The following is a 21796-nucleotide window of genomic DNA, read 5'->3' on the forward strand; positions in this document are numbered from 1 at the left end:
TATATAAAATTAATTATTATAATTAAAATTAAAATTGTATAGAATTTTATACGTACATGTCATTTTCCCAACCCGAATTTGCAAAATCTTCGGCTTCGACGAGTCGCCACTCACCGGCCTCCCCAGTCCCCAACCGTCTGGGTCGACACGGTCGATTCCGAGCTCGCTTCTAGGGTTTTCAACCTCCTCTCTCCGAATGGTGTCTTGATGTCTTCGATTTCGGCTGTCGATCGTCTTTCGTTGATGAAGTACGTGTTTCCGATTGAGCGATTGCTTGAGTGGGTTAGGCTTTTGCCTCAGAACGAGCGGGATTGCCGAGTTTTGGCCGATTTGTGTCCCTTGTTTAAAGGTAGGATCAAGGAAGATTCAATTAAGGGTTCGTTTCAAGTTCAATTGAATGTGTTTGAGTATTGCATGTTCTGGTTTGCTTATTACCCCGTATGCAGAGGAAACAGTGAGAATTCTGATACTGTGAGGGTTCGGAGGAGTCGAAAGTTTCGATTGGAGAATTTGGCTTCTTCATTTCCAGGATTATCGAGCAATAAGCGTGGTGGGTCAGAGCAGAAAGTTGAGTGTGGTTTGTATTTACGCCTTCTTTATTCATATCTTCGTGCATTTGTGCCAATTTTTTGTTAATACACACCAACCTTCTCGTAGCTCGCTTCTGCATTACAATTCGAGTTATGATAATTCTGTTGTTGATCAAGCCGAGTTCATTGTTAATACCCTGAAACACTTTTGGTTGATTGATAACGATTTCTCACCCGTACCTGTAAATTTATGCAAATGGTTCGGAGGGTCGTTTCCTTTTCGTTCAGTGCTTGTCAATTTGTTTGTGAAGTATCTGAATTTCAGTTCAGTTGCGTTTACTGAAGTGTCTGATCAAGTTGAATATAGTGAGTGTCCTAGGTGGAGGGTATCAGGCTCTTCGGATGGTTTTAAGTCAAGGAATGCTATGTCGGTAACTTCTGGTGTGGATTCTATTGGTTGTTGGAACTCATGGATTCAGAGGCTATTGTACCGGTTCGTATTGAGGACGTTTTTGTTTTTGCCCTGTGGAGACTTCTATCAAGAATGCATCTCAGGTGTCCTCTGTTTGGATTAGTTATATGGAACCTTGGACAATCAGCTTGGAAGATTTGAAGGAGCTAGAGGCAGATGTTGGTACATCAGCCAAAAATACAACAAAGGTGAACCCCCAATCTTCAGCATGTGGATATTCATCTTCATGGCAGGCCTTTGTATTGTCCAATTATCTGTTCTACAATTCCTTGGTTATGCATTTTTTTTTGGATTCGCACACAAGTTCCTTCACACAGGTCCAGAAGTAATCGTGCAAATGGTATCAAAGGTTTGTCTCTCACTAGCAATTCTTTTAATTACATGTTGTTATGATTTGAATCATTATGCATATATTAATGTTGCTTTACGAATGGAATAGAGAATATATGCTTAAATTTTTTTTTTAGGGGGCTTTATCTTGGACTTTTGAACTGAGAATTTTGGCTCAAAACATAAGAAAATTGTGGGCAATGAATTTGGACTAGTAGTCTCATGTATGATATATTGTAACTGTTAAAAAATCCGACGACTGTTGCCCTCTTTATGTCTTGCTGAATAAGCTCTTGGGTGGTAAATTCCCAATTCATTGTAATCATGTTTTCCATTATGGAAGGTATCATGAGGGTAAGGGCAGTTCATTGATATCCTTGTTGTGGAATAACACAATAGTTCAAGAGGTTGGAACACAGAAGTTGGTATGTGTAATTAATTGAACTTGTAGTAACATGTTTGCATAGTCTTGTCATAATAAACCGACTGCCTAAAGCCAATAGTGGTGATAAGTAGTTGGTGTCTAGAATGCAACTTGTGATTATTTGATAATAGAGTTGAAAAAATTTGTGCAAGTAGTTGGTTTGAAGAATGGGTAGGAGGAACGACTAGAAGCTTAAATGTATAGGACTAGTTGATGTGCCTGGTTTTCTATCAGAGGGATTAGATTTATACATAGGTCATGCTTGTATTATAAGTCATAAAAAATATTACCTTTAACTGGACTGCCGAGGTTTGGGAAAATTTTCCCCATTGTTTGTATAAATGGAAATAGCTATAAATGGCATGGTGGATGGTGGAAGCAAAATATGGTTGGACATATTATCAGGAAAGCTGAATCTGAAACCCTATAATTGCTTGGATTGAAACCAATCTGCCAATTATGGACTTGAATTCCCTAGAAAATTGAGTCTATTTGTGCAACATTGGGTTGTGAATTTGTCTGTTTCTAAGGCTGTATTTGGTTGGAGGATTTGGGGAGGGATTTTGAAAGTGAAAGGGAAAATGTATTTAATTTAATTTTAATTTTAATTTTTATATTTATTTGGAAAATAAAAATATGTTGAAATAGAATTACAAAAAATTTATTTAAAAGATTAAATATAAATATGTTGTGATTGGATTAAGAAGAAAATATATAAATTAAATATGTAGAGTACCGCTTTTTTTCTTTAATATTCTTTGTGAATTATTCATACACATTGTATATAGTATATAAAATTTAAATTAAATATAAATGTTTTGCAATAAATAATTTCATGTTAAATAGAAAATTGTATATAAATTAATATTAAGACATCAATAAGATAGACAAAAAATAAAAAAATATAAAAGAAATTTAATTTGATCTGTGCAATGCATATAATTAAACACATTCTATTTTATTTATTTACTAGTGTATGCCCGTGCCTAAAGGTTTTATTTACTAGTGTATGGTGGATATAACTTTGGGATTAATCTTCTCCAGTCCAATCTCTTATGTGGTATATGAAAAATTTATTCACAAAATAATTTCGGAGAAAAATTGTTTCTGTCTTATAGCTTCACTATTATTCTTACCTAGGTTATCAGTCCTTATTCTAATTGAGGAGGTTGGTCTCATTCGAATTTCGGCTGAAATTCAAAAAGAATATAATCTCAGTGATTACAATATTAACCAACCATCTCTCATGTCAACTATTGATAGGTAATGTTTAAAAGGAAAAGGCATGGAAAGAAAAATTGTGCACCGCCACTCACTCCCATTGTGCAAAACTAAAGTGTGTATCAAAGCCCGAAGTCTAGCAAGAAAAATGTATCAATTAGTTAAATAAATCGTATGATTAGCAAACTCATGAACATATTACTCTTAAGTGATTGCAATATTAGTTAGTTACAACACTCATTTCATTTTTCGAAGCATAAGTCACAGACTCTTCATATTACACTTCTCTCTTGCCAAAGCTTAGTTAATAAATCAATTACAGAGAAAGAGAAAAATAGAAAGTAAAAGAAATAGAAACTAAACCTTAATCAACAAAACCACATCTCTTTGGGCAATCAACTAACCCTCCAATCAAGCATGTATGTCTATGGATTACATTGATCTCAAAACATCAAGCACTATTTATAATAATTGCAAAAATCATCAAGCACTAATTGAAAGTTCTAAACACATTATTAGATTTTAGTTCGTAAACACATCATCATGCACCAATGTTTATAAATGCCTCCCTCCATCATCAAGCACTAATGATTTTGCAAATATATTTAATTTCTAACATTGAGCATGTCAGTCTTTTAGAGACATGGAATTCAGCACTTAGGTAGATAACTTTTCAAGAAGCAATTTGTCTCACTCCATTTTATTCATTTATCTGCACTTTTTGCCTCCCTCGATCTCTACTCCCCCTCATCCCACATCCACACACGCTCTTTGTTTTTTAATCTATGTAGCAAATTCACCCTATCTCTACTCCTCCTCATCCCACACCCGCACACCCTTTATGTTTTTTAATCTGCGTGGCAAATATTTTATGCACCGAGACACATGTGGTCTCCACTTGGGAAACTATTATATATGAAAAAAATGTTTAACAGAGACACATCTATATAGAGGGAAAAAGAGAAATTTACTGACCAAGAAAAAGGCTCTTCTTTGATAACCTTCATGGATATCTTTGGCACCACAATGCAAATGGAAGGAGCGTCCATTTCAAAAATCTTCAAACCACAATCTCAAAAGAAAGATTTCATTAACTCACAACTAAGATCCAATTGAGAGCATTCAAACTATTTAGAATAATGCAAACAAAAAACTGCTAATTTTTTTGGTCTTTCCCAAAAACAATAAATAATAATAAAAATAAGAGAGAACATCGTCCAAAAAATAGACAAATTCATAAACTCAACTCGGTCAAGCAAAGGGGAGCTTTCTCCTCACCCCAGTCAAAAGTTTGGTAAAGGGGAACTTTTTCCTCAACCAAAAGTTTGATCATTCGATTAATCTCCCTTCACATTTCATTCCTTGTGAATTAATAAACACATCAAACAAATCAAATAGAGGAACAATTTATCAAGCATTTGGTGAACATATGAAAATGGTTTTTCGATCAAACAATTTATTAAGCATTTGGTGAACATTGTAGTAGCAGAAATTTTGTAGTGGTAACTTCAATTATTGCAAAATTATACCCAAATCCTTAGAATGGAATGAATAACAATAAATTTAATTAAAATAACAAGAAATAGGTTGTAATTTATTCGAAGTGACATGAAGAAGTTGGTCTTTGAACTATGGAAATCGAGTAAAAGATTAATTCATCAACTTACAACATGAATGTACAAAAAAATTAAAAATAGAAGGAAAAAGAAAGGGATGGAATCTGGATTACCTCTATTGATGGAGCCTTTAGAACTATTCTCCTCACCAAATTCCGATGCCTCCGTCACATTTACAAAGCATTACAATAAAAACATCAGCCATACATGAATTGATAATTTCTTTACAACACTCCAACTCAACAAAAAAATTGTGCATTGATTTTAGGAGAAAAGATCTTTTACTCGATTTCGAAAGGAAGAAAACTATAACAATAAAGGGCGGGTGTGTCCAACACAGATAAAGGAGGTGAAGGGTTTGAAGGGTTTGCAGAATTCGAAAGGAAGATTAATCTTAATTTTATATAGATTTCAACAAAATAAATAAATAAATAAATCCTTAAATAAAACTAACAAGACTACTGACTTATGGATATAATGTTAAGGGCAACACAGAGATATCACAAGGAGAAAACAGTGATATCAAAAGGAGAAACCAGGAATTGAAGTTATACATACAAAGAAAAATAACAAAAGGATTAGTTGAAAGCTACATATAAAAACCTTAGAAACACAAACCCAGAAACAAAACAAAACAGAACACAAGCCAGAAACACAAAAAAAATGAAAAACTCAAAAAACACAAAAAAAATGAAAAACCCAGAAACAGAAATAGACAAAAAAAATAAAAAATGACAAAAACCCAGGAACACAAATCAATTTAAGGTTAGAAACAAAACACAAACCGAAAATCTTAGAAACACATCAATTTAAGGTTTAGAAAAACAAATCTTAGAAACACAAATACAAATCCAAACCCATCAATTTCATGAACACAAACCCAAACACGTACCTAAATAAAAAATCAAAATGAGGTAAAATGATGCAACCTTTTGGTACTTGATGATCGGAGTGAACCGAGCTGCCAAACAATGGCAACCGAGCTGCCCAAGATATGCTTGACCTATTTCAGTGAGATAGATTTTAACCATTTTTGGTACCCAAAATAATTTGAAAGATCTCATGCTCAACACTAATTTACTCATCTTCCTTCTAGTAAGTAAAAAGGGCAGCACATTCAAATTCCTCTCCAAATGCTCTTCACAGTCATGCCTCACTCTACATTTGCCTCTGTTGCATATTTGCCTCTGTTTTCACAGTTCTGTCTCCTTTCTTTCTTCCATTTCTAAATAAAAAAAGAACAACAACAACAAAAAAAGAAAAGAAAAAGGTCTATGTCATCATTGTTGTGTAATTGACTCACATTTATCAATTTCAAATGCAATGGTGTAGCAAAACTCAACCTTCCAACTTATACCAATGAGTACCTCATTACACCCCAATCTCACATATGATGTGCCGCAATTCATCCTGGAGAGAACAAACCACCAAACAATAATTAGAGCTATAAAGAAGCATTATTGACCCCAAAAAAGTTCAAATTCAATCAACTCTGAAACAGAGATCCAAAGGTAGTTTCTTTGCCAATCTACCCATCTCTAGTATGTGCTGCTATTGCCACCACCATAAAAAAGCCACCGTTTGTCGTCGACTGCCACTTTGGTTCATCAATGATCTCATGGGCTTTGTCGCCGATGTCAGCCATCTCTCCGACAACGTACTGTTTGTAAAACTTTCCATTATAACAACAAAATGATTGTTATAATATAATTGACTACTAAAAAAAGAACAATTATATTTCACTTTTGGAATTTTCAGATTGTATAACACATACAGAGTTTTGATAATATATCCAAATCAAAAATTGAAATTTTGTACATGAAAAAGATTTAAAAACTTTTAAACTCAAGTTCTGAAAATTCCAAAAGTGGAGAAGCGAGGAGTTTGTTGGTAAAGATGTTAGGCCCCGTTTGTTTTGAGAGATAGAATGGAGGGGATTGATAGTGAGGGGATTAATAGTGAGGGGATTGATAGTGAGAAATTGTTAAATTATTTTTATATAAAATAATAAAATAAATAAAAAAATATAAAAAAATAAACATTATATTTAAAAAAAAATTCCCAATATATAAAAAATAAAAAAATTTCTAATCCCCTCACTAATTTTCTAATACCATCTCTACCTCCTCCTTACCAATCCCCTTTCCTCCTCCTTACTAATACCAAGGGATTACTAATCCCCTCCCTATCTCTCAAAACAAACACTCCATTTTCAATCCCCTCCTCACTATCAAACCCAATCCCCTCCCCATAACTCCAAACAAACGGGGCCTTAGGGTTTTGAAATTAAAGAGAAGAGACAAATAGAGATAAAGTAGAACTAAACTAACCTTCTTCAAAATCTAACTTCAAGAGTGAGAACGAAGCCCTTATGGCGATTGAAGATGGGTGGTGTGCCTAGAATTAGTTGGAGGAGAAAATTACGGCCATCGGGAATGGGTGGTGCGGTGGTGAAATGGGAGAGGGGGCTTGCAGAGGCCGGAGTCGGGAAGGATGTAGGTGAGCTGCGGTGGGAGAGAGGTTAACAGGGAGAAAAAGTAGATCTGAGATGAGGAAGAAACTAAAGAGAGGACGTCTCGTGCTAGAGGTGAGAGAGATTAGAAGTGGGATAGTGAGAGTAGCAGTGGGCGGGAATTTGTCTAGGTGAAACAAATCTGAATCATTGAATCTTCCACCATGTTTCTCAGCCATTGATAGCAAATGACACGTAGGACAAATTTGCCACATTAGACAAAATTCGAAAACCCTCCTACCTTATTATATTGATATTTTATTATTATATATATTCCTGGTGAAGGTGTTTGCATCTTAATTTCATTGTAAATTCCTTATTCTTGCCTCTCACTCGCGGGTACTATTGCTCTTGCTTGCAGGCACAGTACCTAGTGTACGTGAGAGATACAATTTTCACTTGTATTATATGAATTTATAATTACTTTTCCCATTTGCCATTTATATATGAAATTCTCCTTATAAATTATGAAGTATCTCAATAATTGTTTTTCAAAAACACATAAACTTATCACACACATGACATGTACAAAGCATTAACAATAAAAAATATTAGCCATACATGAATTGATAATTTCTCTACAACACTCCAACTCAACAAAAAATTGTGTATTGATTTTAGGAGAAAATATCTTCCATACTTAAAACTAATTCCCTAGATAACATCAAAAATAAAAATAAAAATAAATATATAGAAAACTATAGCAATTAAAGGTAGGTGTGTCCAACACAGATGGAGCTGAAGGGCTTGAAGGGTTTGCAGAATTCGAAAGGAAGATTAATCTTAATTTTATATAGATTTCAACAACGAAAGAAAAAAAAAATCTATAAATAAAACTGACAAAACTCTACTGACTTATGGATATAATGTTAAGGGCAATAAAGAGATATGAACAACTAACAAAACTCTACAAACAGTAATATCACAAGGAGAAAGTAGGAATTGAAGTCATACAAACAGAGAAAAATAACAGAAGGATTAGTTGAAAGCTATATATAAAAATCTTAGAAATACAAACCCAAAAACAAACAAAACAAAACAGAACACAAACCCAAAAAAAAAATAAAAAATAAAAAATAAAAAATAAAATGAAAAACCCAGAAACACAAATCAATTTAAGGTTAGAAATTATAACGGCTTGGGTTAGACCTGACCTTTTTCAAGTTCTTGGATCCGGGATCCAATACTCATTATCGTTGTCTATATTCCTTCTTATCTTGTTATTTGGGTTTGGTTGTTTGGAATTGTTGGTTGTGTTGTGAACAGGTTGGGAGTTCATTTTTCAAAGGAGTTTATGTTTGTTTTTCTTCAAAGTTGCTCGAGCGGTATGTGCGTATATCACAGCGTTGTGAAAAGCGCGCCTAGGCGCAAGGCGAGGCGAGGTGCAGGTAGTGCCAGGTAGCAGGCGAGGCGCTATTAGTAAGTTGCGCGCCTTAGCAGCGACTTGAACCAGGCGAGAGAGGTGCAAGGCTCTCGCCTAGGCGCGACTGATTGTTTAAGAGATAGATCTAATCTAACGGAGGATTACAAGGCTCTCACAAGGCTCGTAAGGATTACAACTCATGTACCATATGAGCCAAATACGACTCAGATGAACCCTAATCGAAGTCGTCTCTTCCTCTTTCGCCTCGCAATCGACTTCGACTTAGACTGTTGGAGCTGGACTTTGACTGCGACTGCGACTGCGACTGCGACTTGGGACTTCGACTTCGACTCTCTCTTCCCTTCTCCTTCTTCTTCTTCTTCTTCGACTCTCAGTTCTGCTTCGACTTTCAGTTCTGGTTTTTTTTTTTTTTTTTGGTCTTCGACTTCTTTAGGTCTTCGACTTCGACTCTTCCTCTCTCTTCTTCTTCAGACTTCGACTTCAACTCTGTTTTGCTTCTTCTTTTTTTTTTCTTTTTTTTTTCAATTATTTGAGTTGAGTCTCTGAAATTATAAAATTAGGGAAAAAATTACAAAAATTAGGGAAAAAAAATTATCTGTAATATGCTATTGAAAAAAAAAATTATTTGTAATATGTAAGAGAATAATTTATCTGTTAGAGAAAAAAAATTACAAATAATTAATTATTCACAAATAGTTAATTATTTGTAATATGCTATTGATTCTTTTTTTTTTTTCTCTTAATCTGTTAGGGAAAAAAAATTACAAATAATTAATTATTCACAAATAATTAATTATTTGTAATATGCTATTGATCTTTTTTGAATATTTATGTTTTGGATGTTTAGTGTTTATGTTTTTGTTTTTATTTTATTGAATGTGGATTATTTGATCTTTGAAAATTGGAATGTTATGTAATATGCACTTTCATGGCTTTGAGAATTATTCTATATTTTGTCTTGAATCTTGATTACTTTTTATTTTTTAAAAAATTGTCTTAGTACTATGAATGATTAGTCTATGTTAATTTTTCTATTTTTTATAAAGACTGTTCGCCTTACTTCAATAAAGCCCGCGCCTCGCCTTGCGCCTAGGCCCCGAGAGACCTTCAGCGCCTTAGTGCGCCTTGAGCCTTTAAAAACACTAGTCTATTAGATTGGGGAAAGGTCACTTTATGTCGCTTCTTAATCTCTTTCTCTATTTAAAATACCCCCAAACCTAATTTCTTCACTCTTTCTCTCTCTCTAGTTCTTGTCTAAACAACTCAAATACGCTCAAATCTGTTGATCTTGCCGCCCTAGTGCTTTGGAGTAAAGTGTAGAGCTCGTAAATGTTAACGTTTTAATCAATGAAACTTCCATTTTGGACTCCATCTAGAGTTGGGTCTTGCTTTCTTCTTCTTTTACCCCTTGAGGTAGGACTTCTTCAACCTCCTTGTATGATTCTTAGCTTCGTTATGCGCTCCTTGTAAAGTATTGTGATTTGGGAGTTGGGGGTTTGATTTAGGGTTTGGTTTGTGAAATGTAAAAGATGGGTTTTCAAATGGGTTCTTGAGAAGGGAATAAGTATATTGTTGAGTTGTGTTGAAATATTAGAATATTCTCCTTTAAATGTGTTTTTGAAAGAAAAAGATGTTTTATTGGAAATCATTAGTTTTTGACCTATGAATGAAAGGGGAAGATGTTGAGTTTTGAAAAGATAAAATGAATATATCTATTGATGATAGTGGAGTTGGATATGTATTATCACTTCCATTTTGAAATTTATGAAATTATAATTGTTGATGGAAAACTAGCTTTTGTATAGAGATATCTGGTTTGAGTTATCGATAGAGGATGATTTTGATTGTTATAGAAATTGCGCGATTAGATGCTGATCCTTTCAGTTAGTACCGGTAAAATAGCTTTAGTAGTGCTTATATAGTCCACTGACATACACGTACCTAGAGATTCCTAGTGTTTTGTATCTACTGTCATGTTTTCTGATTTAAAAATGTATTGTTTTATGAGTTGATATATAACTATGGCATTGCATTGTTTTGAAAGAGTGAAATGTTTTGGTGATGACATGCATATGCATTTACCATATGACTTTGTTAAGTTTCATACATTGTGTTCAAGTATCACTATTGCGCTTTAGCTCATCCTATGTGAAAGACAACTTTCAAGTACTGATGATATGTCTCTACTAAGAAAGTAGCTTGGGAGGACCTCAGAGCCGAGAGCTTCTTTTTGTTATCTTGCGTAAATATTTGTTGTACAAGCCTTGGGCTTTATATGTATAGAGTTTAACTCATTTTGTTGTTCCCAAGTATCGACTTGGAAACATGTAGCTGTTAAGACATTAACTTATTTGTACATTCTTTTGTTTCATGTGATTACTACATGTCATATGTTATAGATTCAGAATCTACGATATATGAATATAGATATGCATATGTCATCTTTTGTACGGTAAAAGAGAATCAATAAAAGGTTAATATTATGTAAATTTTTTTTTTCCATTGAATATCATGAGGTAGGTAGTTATTATTTTGGGGCATTACAAATATAGAACACAAACAAAAAGTTTTAGAAACACATCTCAATTTAAGGTTTAGAAAAACAAATCTTACAAACACAGATGCAAGTCCAAACCCATCAGTTTCTTGAATACAAACCCAAACACATACCTAAATAAAAAATCAAAATGAGGTAAAATGATGAAACCTTTTGATACTTGATGATCGGAGTGAATTGAGCTGCCAGAGTGAACAATGGCAACCGAGCTGCCCAAGATATATTTGACCTATTTCAGTGAGACAGATTTTAACCATTTTTGGTACCCAAAATAATTTGAAAGATCTCATGCTCAACACTAATTTAGCAAAAAGATATACTCATCTTCCTTCTAGAAAGTAAAAAGGGTAGCACATTCAAATTCCTCTCCGAACGCTCTTCACAGTCATGCCTCACTCTACATTTGCCTCTGTTGCATATTTGCCTCTGTTTTCACACTTTTGTCTCCTTTCTTTCTTCCATTTCTGAAAAAAAAGAAAAAAAAAAGAAAAAAAAAAAGGTCTATGTCATCATTGTTGTGTAATTGAATCACGTATATCAATTTCAAATGCAATGGTGTAGCAAAACTCAACCTTCCAACTTATACCAATGAGTAGCTCATTACACCCCAATCTCACATATGATGTGCCGCAATTCATCCTGGAGAGAACAAACCACCAAACAATAATTAGAGCTATAAAGAAGCATTATTGACCCCAAAAAAGTTCAAATTCAATCAACTTTGAAACAGAGATCCAAAGGTAGTTTCTTTGCCAATCTACCCATCTCTAGTATGTGCTGCTATTGCCACCACCATAAAAAAGCCACCGTTTGTCGTCGACTGCCTCTTTGGTTCATCAATGATCTCATGGGCTTTGTCGCCGATGTCAGCTATCTCTCCGACAACATACTGTTTGTAAAACTTTCCATTATAACAACAAAATGATTGTTATAATATAATTGACTACTAAAAAAAGAACAATTATATTTCACTTTTGGAATTTTCAGATTGTATGACACATACAGAGTTTTGATAATATATCCAAATCAAAAATTGAAATTTTGTGCATGAAAAAGATTCAAAAACTTTTGGAATCAAATTCTGAAAATTCCAAAAGTGGAGAAGAGAGAGGTTGTTGGTAGAGATGTTAGGGTTTTGAAATTAAAGAGAAGAGACAGATAGAGATAAAGTAGAACTAAACTAACCTTCTTCAAAATCTAACATCAGGAGTGAGAACAAAGCCCTTGTGGCAATCGGAGATGGGTGGTGTGCCTAGAATCAGCCGGAGAAAATTACGGCGATCGGAGATGGGTGGTGCGGTGGTGAAATGGGAGAGAGGGCTTGCAGCAGTCGGGGTTGGGAAGGACGTAGGTGAGTTGCGGTGGGAGAGAGGTGAAGAGGGAGGAAAAGTAGATCTGAGAGGAAGGAAGAAACTAAAGAGAGAGGGCATGGTGCCAAAGGTGAGAGAGATTAGGAGTGGGATGGTGACAGGAGGAGCAGTGGGAGATACAATTTTCACTTGCATTATATGAATTTATAATTACTTTTCCCATTTGCCATTTATATATGAAGTTCTCCTTATATATTATGAAGTATCTCAATAATTGTTTTTTAGAAACACATAAACTGATCACACAACATGACATTGAATGAATATGGATGGACAACAATTTCATAAGTGAATCCCACTAACAAATTCTGTAAAAAAAAAAAATATTTCTTGTATTTTGATAAGTCTAGAAATACAAAACTCAAAACATGACACAAAATGATATGAACAGACAAGATTAATGAAAAGTGAGAGTCACTAACAAACTTTTACATAAGTATGTTCAAGAAATTTAAAAGAATTAATCACCTGTATGTAAGTGTAACAATCATCAATGAAGTTGTTATCATCATGGGCAAACACAAAACAATCAAATCACCTCCCAGCATGCAATAGCATCTCTTCCACCATGCTATCAACCCCAGCTGTTGTTGTGTTTTGCTTCTATAACCTCCAATTACATATCCAGTTGATGCCTTACCAAGCATGTTCTCAGTCTTTGCATAATTCAAACCATTTTTAGATATCTTTTTCCTGATCAACCCCTCCAGTTCCATCGCTACTTCCTTCATAGAAGGCCTTTCCTCCCCTTTTACTCTCAAGCATCTCTTTGCAAGATTAGCAACTTCTTTGAGCTCCTCAATGTTTCCTTCAATTACCATGTGTTCATCAATAATTTGGTTCAAGCAATCATCGTTCATACAAGTAATAAAATACATAGCCAGATTTCTCTCCTCTTCTGGCCTGTTGAATGACAATGCCTTCTTTCCAGTGACTAACTCTACAAGGACTACTTCGAAGCTATAAACATCGCTTTTCTCAGTCAACTAGCTTGTGAGCATGTATTCATGGTCTAAGTATCCAAGAGTTCCTTGCACCATTGTGGCTAATTGATTTTGGTCTAGTAGAACCAATCTTGATGCTCCAAAGTTCGACACTTTTGCAGTGCAATAATTGTCAAAGAGTATATTTGTAGACTTAACATCTCTATGGATGATAGGAATCAACGCTGCAGAGTGCAAATATAACAGTCCTGTAGCAGTTTTTGCAGCTATTCGCAAACAATTTTCCCATGATATATTATTAGATGCCTTGCTTTGGTTATGTATATGCTCAAAGAGAGTGCCATTGGTGATGAATTCATAGACAAGTAAAGGGACTTGAGTTTCCAAACAACCTAAGAGTTTGACCACATTCCTGTGATTGATCTGTGAAAGCACGACCACCTAGTTGATGAATTGCTCTATTTGACTTTCATCCACCATTTGGGATTTCTTGATAGCCACTATCTTGTTTTCTGGTAGAATTTCCAAAACCTCCTCAGCTAGCAATTCTACTTTCATCATAGTTGTTGGTAGCCCACTTGAGCTCTTCTGAAGTGAAGATTTTGATCAATTCTCGTATCGGTTTGTCTTGTCTAAAGAGTTGTTGCAACATCAATCCACCATTCTGCCTAAAGAATTGTTCTCTAAGTTTGATGAGCTTTCTTTTCCTAAAAATCCAGTACAACCAAGAGCTACTCACCAAAACAACCGTTCCACTAAAGGCGAAACCTACATTTCAAATTAGTCATTTTTTTTTTTACAATGATTGCGTCTGGCAAATATTTTGGTTTAAAAGAATCAAAATGAAGGATTGCAAGCATTTTATACTAGAAGAACGCAACAGTTAATCATTGAATGATCCCAATTATATGACAAATCAACGTACCTATATGATTGGGTGATAATTGAATACAAAGGTGATACCATGCGTTATCAGGGACACGTGATATCACCAACCAATAAAAAAATTATATGAGAGGGATGAACCATTTTTTAGGATGCCACATATACCTAGCAGGAAAAATAGCAATTAATGATTGGATAATGCCATGTCATTGGTATCACGGTTTTGTTCAATTTTATTTTTTTTTCTCTATATGATCTCAGTTTTAACTTAGTGAACTGACTTGTAAACCAATGTAGAATCACGTATTGACTCGAATGAATAATGTATACACAAGAAATCACATGCACACAACAAATAGACAACACCCAAAGACTATAGGGGAAGCAAGTATGGGATGCTACTATGTTAAAAAATATGCATTATGCATTTATGATTTCAACTGACAATGACATTATTAGTTTGAACAAGAAAGCCACAGTACACATGATCCAAGTATTTCACACACACACACACACACACACACACACATATATACACACACTTACCAACCACAAGCTAAATCACCAGAAATCGACCAGCAGTGCAACCATTTCCATCTATTCTGCCATCGCTGTGGTATCCCTTGGGGCAAGAACACGTATAATTTCCTGGCGTGTTAACACATTTATTTTTATGTTCACACATATTGACATTTGGATATTCACACTCATTTATGTCTGCAAAACAATCAAAAGTGGCTCCTATTAGGGTAGCACCAAAAGTAATAGGTAAATGATATTAGTCACTTGAGTTTCACTATTTTATTTCATCTCTTATATGTATTCATGTAGTAATAAAATTTGTGTGTACATATAGAATGCATAATATATGAAAAAAATAAAATAATGGAACCTACCAATACCATGACATGGAAAATCACAAAAGAAGTACAAATATTTAAAAAAATATTCAGATGGCATATAGTCAAAAGTAAATGAATCCAAACATGATGAACCTATTAATTAGCTTGGCAACCATCTAAGTGGTACAAGTTTCCTTGGTAACCTGGCAAGCACTTGCAAATATAACCACTAGTGCTAGGACCATGGTCTGGCTTATAGCAATCACTATTTTGTCCACATGCATGACTCATTTGATTTCTTTTAGCCTCTTCGCACGTAAAAATATTACTCCTTATTGTCCAATCAAGCACCATAGGCATATTTTCTTCACTAAAATTACCGAGGTAACTGCTGGAAAAATTAAATGCACCATCTTCAACAACAAATGCATAACTACAGGGATTAAAGACGAATACCTTCCTATGAGCGGTGAAGCTACCCATGGAAATGTCTGCATATGCCCCTTCGTTTGGGAGGGAGGTTTGGCAACGCCCAATTCCAGAGCAATTTCCATCGGGAATGTAGCCACGTGTGCTACGTGCCGACACACACCCAGTTGTAATGAAATAATTGTGTGCTACTCCATAAACTTGGATATTTGCACTTGTGTCACAACCAATAGCAATGAACTTGTTTTTGGTATTCGATATGGTGAATTTGGGCAGCTCGAGCGATGATTTGATGTTGCTTTGTAATGGTGTACCTAACTGGTCATAACAATCATGAGATATTGACTGCATGATACGTAACTCACCCTCCTCGAGTAATATATCTGAAATAGTGATATTGGTCTTCCCAATATATGGCTTGGACTGATTACAAGTAATGAGGAAACCTTCTTCCAAATAACAGTTCACTTTCAAGCCGAATGGGTATGGGATGCTTACATTTCCGCAAAGGTCCGTGCAGCCAAGATTTTTCAGATCTGCAATTGGTGGTGGTGCTGCAACTGCTGATGACAAAATCATTACCAGAACTACTACTATCGTGATGAGTTTCACTAGCATTGCTTGTGAGGCCATGGCTGGCTTGTTTCCAGCTTCTTGGCAACCGCTTTGCTGTGTTCAAGACCATAGAAATTCATTGGAACAATATGTAGACAAATTCATTAGGGCTATGTACTTGCATGGTCCAAAAATAAAATAAGAATAATATGAAAAATCACAAAATGCTATTGATTGGGCACACAGCCATGTGGTATTCTAGAAAACTAGAATTTCTGCCTCATAACAGAACGTAGTTTTTTTTTTTTTTTTGATTGGCAAGTTGTGAGTAGTAAAGTCCTACAAACTCCATCTCGACACACCAAATTTACTAAATTCTGATTCACCTCTGCCCATTTGGTCTCCTGTAATAATGCAAAATCAGCTTCCCTTGCTGCAAGTAACCTTCTAATTTCTCTCATTGTCTGGAGTTTCCCTATTCCATGAAAATGACTTCATTGAAACAAATAGGCAAACACCCACTACTCATCAACGCCTTCCTTTTCAAATAACCTCATCTCATTTTCCTACATTTGACCAATCCTACCCAAAGCTTCCCTTTTACCATCACTAAAATCCAAATCCAACATCTTACCAATTTCTAACACGATTCTGCATATTCCCTAATCAGCCTAATCCCATTATGAATGTTCTGTGAAGAAACTGGTGCATTCATGTTACCCTCCTTTCTCTTTGTCTTGCCTTTCTTACTCATCTTACTATACTTTCCCCCATTACTAGAATCTGGAGAAGTCACTGAAAATAAGATAATCAGCCACCAAAAAAATATCGACAAATCATTTTAGGTGAATTTCACTTTTTATCTTCTAAACTATCACCATTTTTTTTATTATTTGATTTCTAAACTATCAATTTTATCCATTTAGTAACTAAATTCTTTCTAACTAATTTAACCAAGTTAAATTAACCAAAAAAATTAAAAAATAAGGCTAAATTATCTCCTTCCAAATCAACGCTGTATATGTTTTACGGTATTCACATATAGCCTTCGTAACATTATTAAGCAATCTTTAATTTTTCCTAGAGGATGAGAATGTGATTGATGTCTGTTGTTGGGTAATATATGTATGTGTGTGCGCGCGCACGTGTGTGCGAATCAGACAGAATCAGAGCTGATACGTTTAGAGGAGATTTGTAATCAGTCCTACTGCAATATAATATGGTGTCTTTTTTTTTTTTTTTTTTTTTTTTTTTTATATTTAAAGTTGGTGGATATAATATGGTGTCTTGAAGTATGAAATATTTTCTTCTTATTTACTCATGACTTCATTTTTCATTTAATTTTCACACCTCGAATTTTGATTTTAATAAAAGGTAAATTTTTAATTTAATTAGTTGGGATAAATATTGAATATAATGATAACATTATTTTATATGATGTCATCAATAAATAAAAAATTCTAGTTAATGTGGTGCAAGGTGTAAGTTGAAATTAATCTCGTCTTTCTCTTCACTAATCAAACGGTCCTTGCATGAATTTGGAGTTTCACAATCATCAATGATACTACAGGGTCAATTTTTATTTCAAATTTCCAGCCTGTAATGGCACTAAGTTGGACACTTAGTCTCAGCCAATTATGAATACACACACACAAAGTGTTATAGCAAATAGGAGAATAGGCAACGAGAGATTACAGGAAGATTCCCAACCTTTATTAATTGCACCAACAATACAAAGGATGCCTATGGAAACTCTTACCGACACTTGGTTAATTTTCGAGTTCCATGGCTATGCCTAAATAGGCTTACAAACAGTTACAAACTTTAACCAGCATTACAAGGAAAGCATGCCAAGTGGCATGGCAGTTGACACCCCCAACTGCCTAGGGACTTAAGATCATTTCTGGGACATAACTGCTAGTAACTGTTGCTAACTTTCTGCCTTCATTCCAGATGTCCAGACTTGCTTTGTCTTTGCTCAACATGGGTAACTGCTGCCAACAGACAAGCATAACTGCTATTAAACTGCCCATGTTGTTTGCCCTCTCAGTCAGCCACGAATTTGGTTGCCTTGGCTCCCAGACCAAGTTTTGCCTACTGAATGCTTTGAACCCCCAAGTATGCTGCAGCCCACATTCGGGTCATGTTAATGCCTTGCATTTGCGCAACTGCTGTCCATACTTTGGCCAAGGGTCATGTGCTGCTGCCTCAGCACTTTGTCAATGTTTCACTTTGCTGTTTTGGCATGCCACCATCATGCCATTGCCTTGGCTGGACATTGGCGCAAGGTGTTGCCAATGCCAAGCTTGCAGCCTTCAAGTAGAAGGTGCTAACACTAGGCGTGTTCAAGAAAATCGTAGAACTGATAAATTGATTCAAATCATGTGTGATTTGGTTTAATTTTTTGATAGGACAATTTGGTTATTGTTCCAAGTAATTAAAAATTATTCAATACAATTCGATTCACGGATTAAGATTTATAAGAGCTGAATGGAACCAAATTTAATAATCCCCTCTTTTTTTTTTTTTGGTTATTAATTTAAAAAACAAAACATGAAGTGTTTATACGGAAGAATCAAACCATCAGCCTTTAATTCATTTTACATTAGTGCATGCCAATTGAATTGTTCTCGACTTACATAAATTGTTTATGCGGAAGAATCAAACCATCAACCTTTTATTCATTTTACATTAGTGCATGCCAATTGAATTGTTCTTGACTTTTTACATTATTTTTATGATTTTACCAAAGCTATCTAGAGATGCGTGAGACAAACGCATAAGGAGCTCTGAGCACTCACCAAGCCCTGAAGGGTGATGCCGACGATGAGGGTCGCACACTCAGCATCTGGACAGCAAGCTGATGGACCCTAGCATTAGAGATAGAGGCTATGAAGTAACAGCTAAAAAGAAAGGGCGTCGCTGGAGTGGAAAACCATAGCGAGCGTGCCCAATCTCGTCGCTTAGGTAGTTGGAGTCGACGAGAGACTCCCTCACTTTCCATCACTAGAAGTTACAGAGGTGGCAATTCCGTATCGTCGACAGAGAAGTTCTACACTCAGGACAGTAGCTACCGCCCCTCACGTCTGACACCGACATTAGGATATTCATACTCCGTTCATTCAGAGGACCTAAAGAATGTCTTAGAGGAACGAGCACGCTGGAGGGAAGCCCTGAGGGGGTCACCGCTACAGAGGTTGGCTCCCAAAGTTTATGGAAGCAAAGAGGTCACCATGTCGGCGCCACACTTGGTGGTGGATGAGTTCGCAGACAGAGACTTGGCGAGGCCAAGGGCCACCCCATTTTCCTTTGAGATTGAGAACATGCCACTTCCTGTCGGCTTCCACCAACCAAAATTTACTCTCTATGATTCGAAAGGCTGCCAGAGGAAAGCATTGAGAGGTGGCAGCAACTAGCGGAAGCGTTTGTCACTAGATTCAAGACACACACAAAAACACCTAAGGAAGTCGACCATCTTTTGGGAGTAAAGATGGAACCAGACGATTCGTTGAAGGCATACAATGCCAAGTATTGTGAGACGTTCAATGAGATCCTCGATTGCCCTACCAACTTGGCAATCGCCTAATATAAGTACGGTCTTCCAGTCAAACATAGGCTGTGGGATTCACTCACTATGAATCAACCCACGACAATGGAGTTGTTGATGCAAAGGATTAACGAACACATTAGAGTTGAAGATGAGGTGGCTGCAGCTATTGTGAAGACAAATACGGTAGTGGCGGACAAAAAGGGCTCTGGAAAAGTCAATGTAGTTGAACAAAATGATGGTTGTGCAAACAACCGTGGAAGGAAGCAGAACCGTGGCGCTAATTGCAATAACTGGAATATGGACCGAAACAATGACCGGGCTAACAACCTACGTGACGTAGAGCATGATGCCAAGATAAAGTTAAAAGCCTGAATTGGTATCACTATGGTCTTCAAAGTACCAATCTATCACATATTTAATGAAGTCCATGATGAGGAATACGTCTGGTGGCCTGCCAAGTTGGGGATACCCAGAGAGGGTTTAATCTGAAATACCATTGCACATTTCATCATGAGAGAGGGCATCAAACAGAAGATTAAGTGCTGTTCAAACTACACTTGGAAGAGTTGGCAGGGCATTTGGATCTCTACGTTGATGAAAAGGTCAGGGCGGCTCCTCAAGAGTAGACCTTCCCAAATGGCCTAGCAATCGAAGGCGTCGCTTCTCAATGAGTGATCGATTGAAGAGATCTGGGCAGATTGGTTTTGGAAGATGGTCATAAGAAGGTCGAGGGAAAGGGGCATAAAACTCGTAGGATATAAATGACTGATCTATTTCCAAAACGTGGAACACTGCCAATCTGAAGTTTTAGTTCGATCTTTGTAACCCTCCTACTATTCATGTAATGAAACAAGTAGACCGTTTTCTTGGAAATTGCTGCATTTTCATAAACTTTCCTTCTAGTTTACCATACTAAGCCCTGCCGAGCAGTTTAGCGCGGTCAAAGGTGCAACTGACGATCACTCTGAGATAAAGATTTGTGACACCCCAAATGTTTAATTAATTTTAACACCGCGTTAATATCAACAAACAATATATATATATGTGTGTGTGTGTGTGTGTGTGTGTGTGTGTGTGTGTGTGTGTGTGTGTGTGTAATAATATATTTAATTTACTAGTTATATGTGCTAAAATGTAATTTAATTTAAGTTAGCAGTCATTGTGTTTAACCAAAAAAAATAAATAAACAAAATAGAAATATAATTATTTTAGGATAAGGGCTTAAGTGAGGATAGGCTAAAGAGGATAAACCTTAAAGGATAAGCTTGTTTTGGAGAGTCAATTAGTGAGTGCAACCTGATTATGCCTACATGGTAACTTTGCTAGATGAAATGAACCATGTGCTGAAGAAACACTTATAAATAGGTGCATGAAAGCAAGGAAAAGAAAAACAGCATATGAAAGTGTGGTCAGTCAGTAAAGGAAGGGAGTTCCAGTGAACGGTGAAATAAAAGTAAGGGATTAATATTAAGGTTAGTTATATTATGCCTTGAGTAACCATAAATTGTTTTATTATTTTATGAATTATTTTATGCGAATCATACTTTATAAATTATATTAACATTTTAACTATGTTATTTATTTATGAGCCCTATTTGTTTTAAAAAATGGAAATTCATAGATATAACTATTTATTAAATGTGTTTTTGAACAATTATTTTATAAAACAATTATTTTATAAGTACCACCACATAGGTCACATGCCTTGGGGGATTTAAATAACCATTGGCCCTCTGAATTGTCACTTTAGTGACCCTTTGGCGGTTCCATACCTTGGGGGGACTTAAATAACCATTGGCCTTTGATTAGTCACTTTGTAATCCTCTGTTTGTCATAAACCCATTGATTCTTTGTTTTGTTCTGTACCGTGGTTATGATTATTTTGATATAATTATGCATTTTGTTTTTGTTATTTAAATAATTTACTCGAACCAAACTATTCTCTGTTTAACCTAAATAATTATCCATAGTGATTTTATACCCTTATGCTCTCGGTATAATATTTCTCACTGTGCCCTGTGCTTATAGCTGTTATCCCCTTTCAGTTGATGAAATGTAAGGAACAGTGGTAACCTCATGTGATGGGATTAGCACAGGACTTAATGCGGACATTTTGTATTTTTTTTTAATAATTGTTTGATCATCAATGAAATAAATAAAAGTTTCAAAGAATTT

At 35.5% G+C, this 21796-nt stretch overlaps 1 long non-coding RNA gene and 1 pseudogene across 2 annotated transcripts; both read right to left on the bottom strand.

The window, feature by feature from the left end:
- Positions 1-5518: 5518 nt before the first annotated feature.
- LOC145822826 (uncharacterized) lies at positions 5519-6470 on the bottom strand. 2 transcript variants are annotated; one of them, XR_014364608.1, is made up of 3 exons: positions 6126-6470; positions 5961-6003; positions 5519-5818 (listed from the first exon to the last, which is right to left on the bottom strand). It is a non-coding gene; the product is annotated as an uncharacterized LOC145822826 (long non-coding RNA). The 2 variants fall into 2 exon arrangements; XR_014364609.1 differs by having other exon boundaries at positions 5937-6003.
- Positions 6471-12950: 6480 nt separating this feature from the next.
- On the bottom strand, positions 12951-16825 carry LOC145821900 (wall-associated receptor kinase 2-like; annotated as a pseudogene).
- Between the last annotated feature and the right edge of the window lie 4971 nt (positions 16826-21796).

This window comes from Camellia sinensis, chromosome 3 (genome assembly GCF_055761805.1).
Source record: "Camellia sinensis isolate YWXY chromosome 3, ASM5576180v1, whole genome shotgun sequence".
In the NCBI taxonomy this organism is placed as follows: Eukaryota; Viridiplantae; Streptophyta; class Magnoliopsida; order Ericales; family Theaceae; genus Camellia; species Camellia sinensis.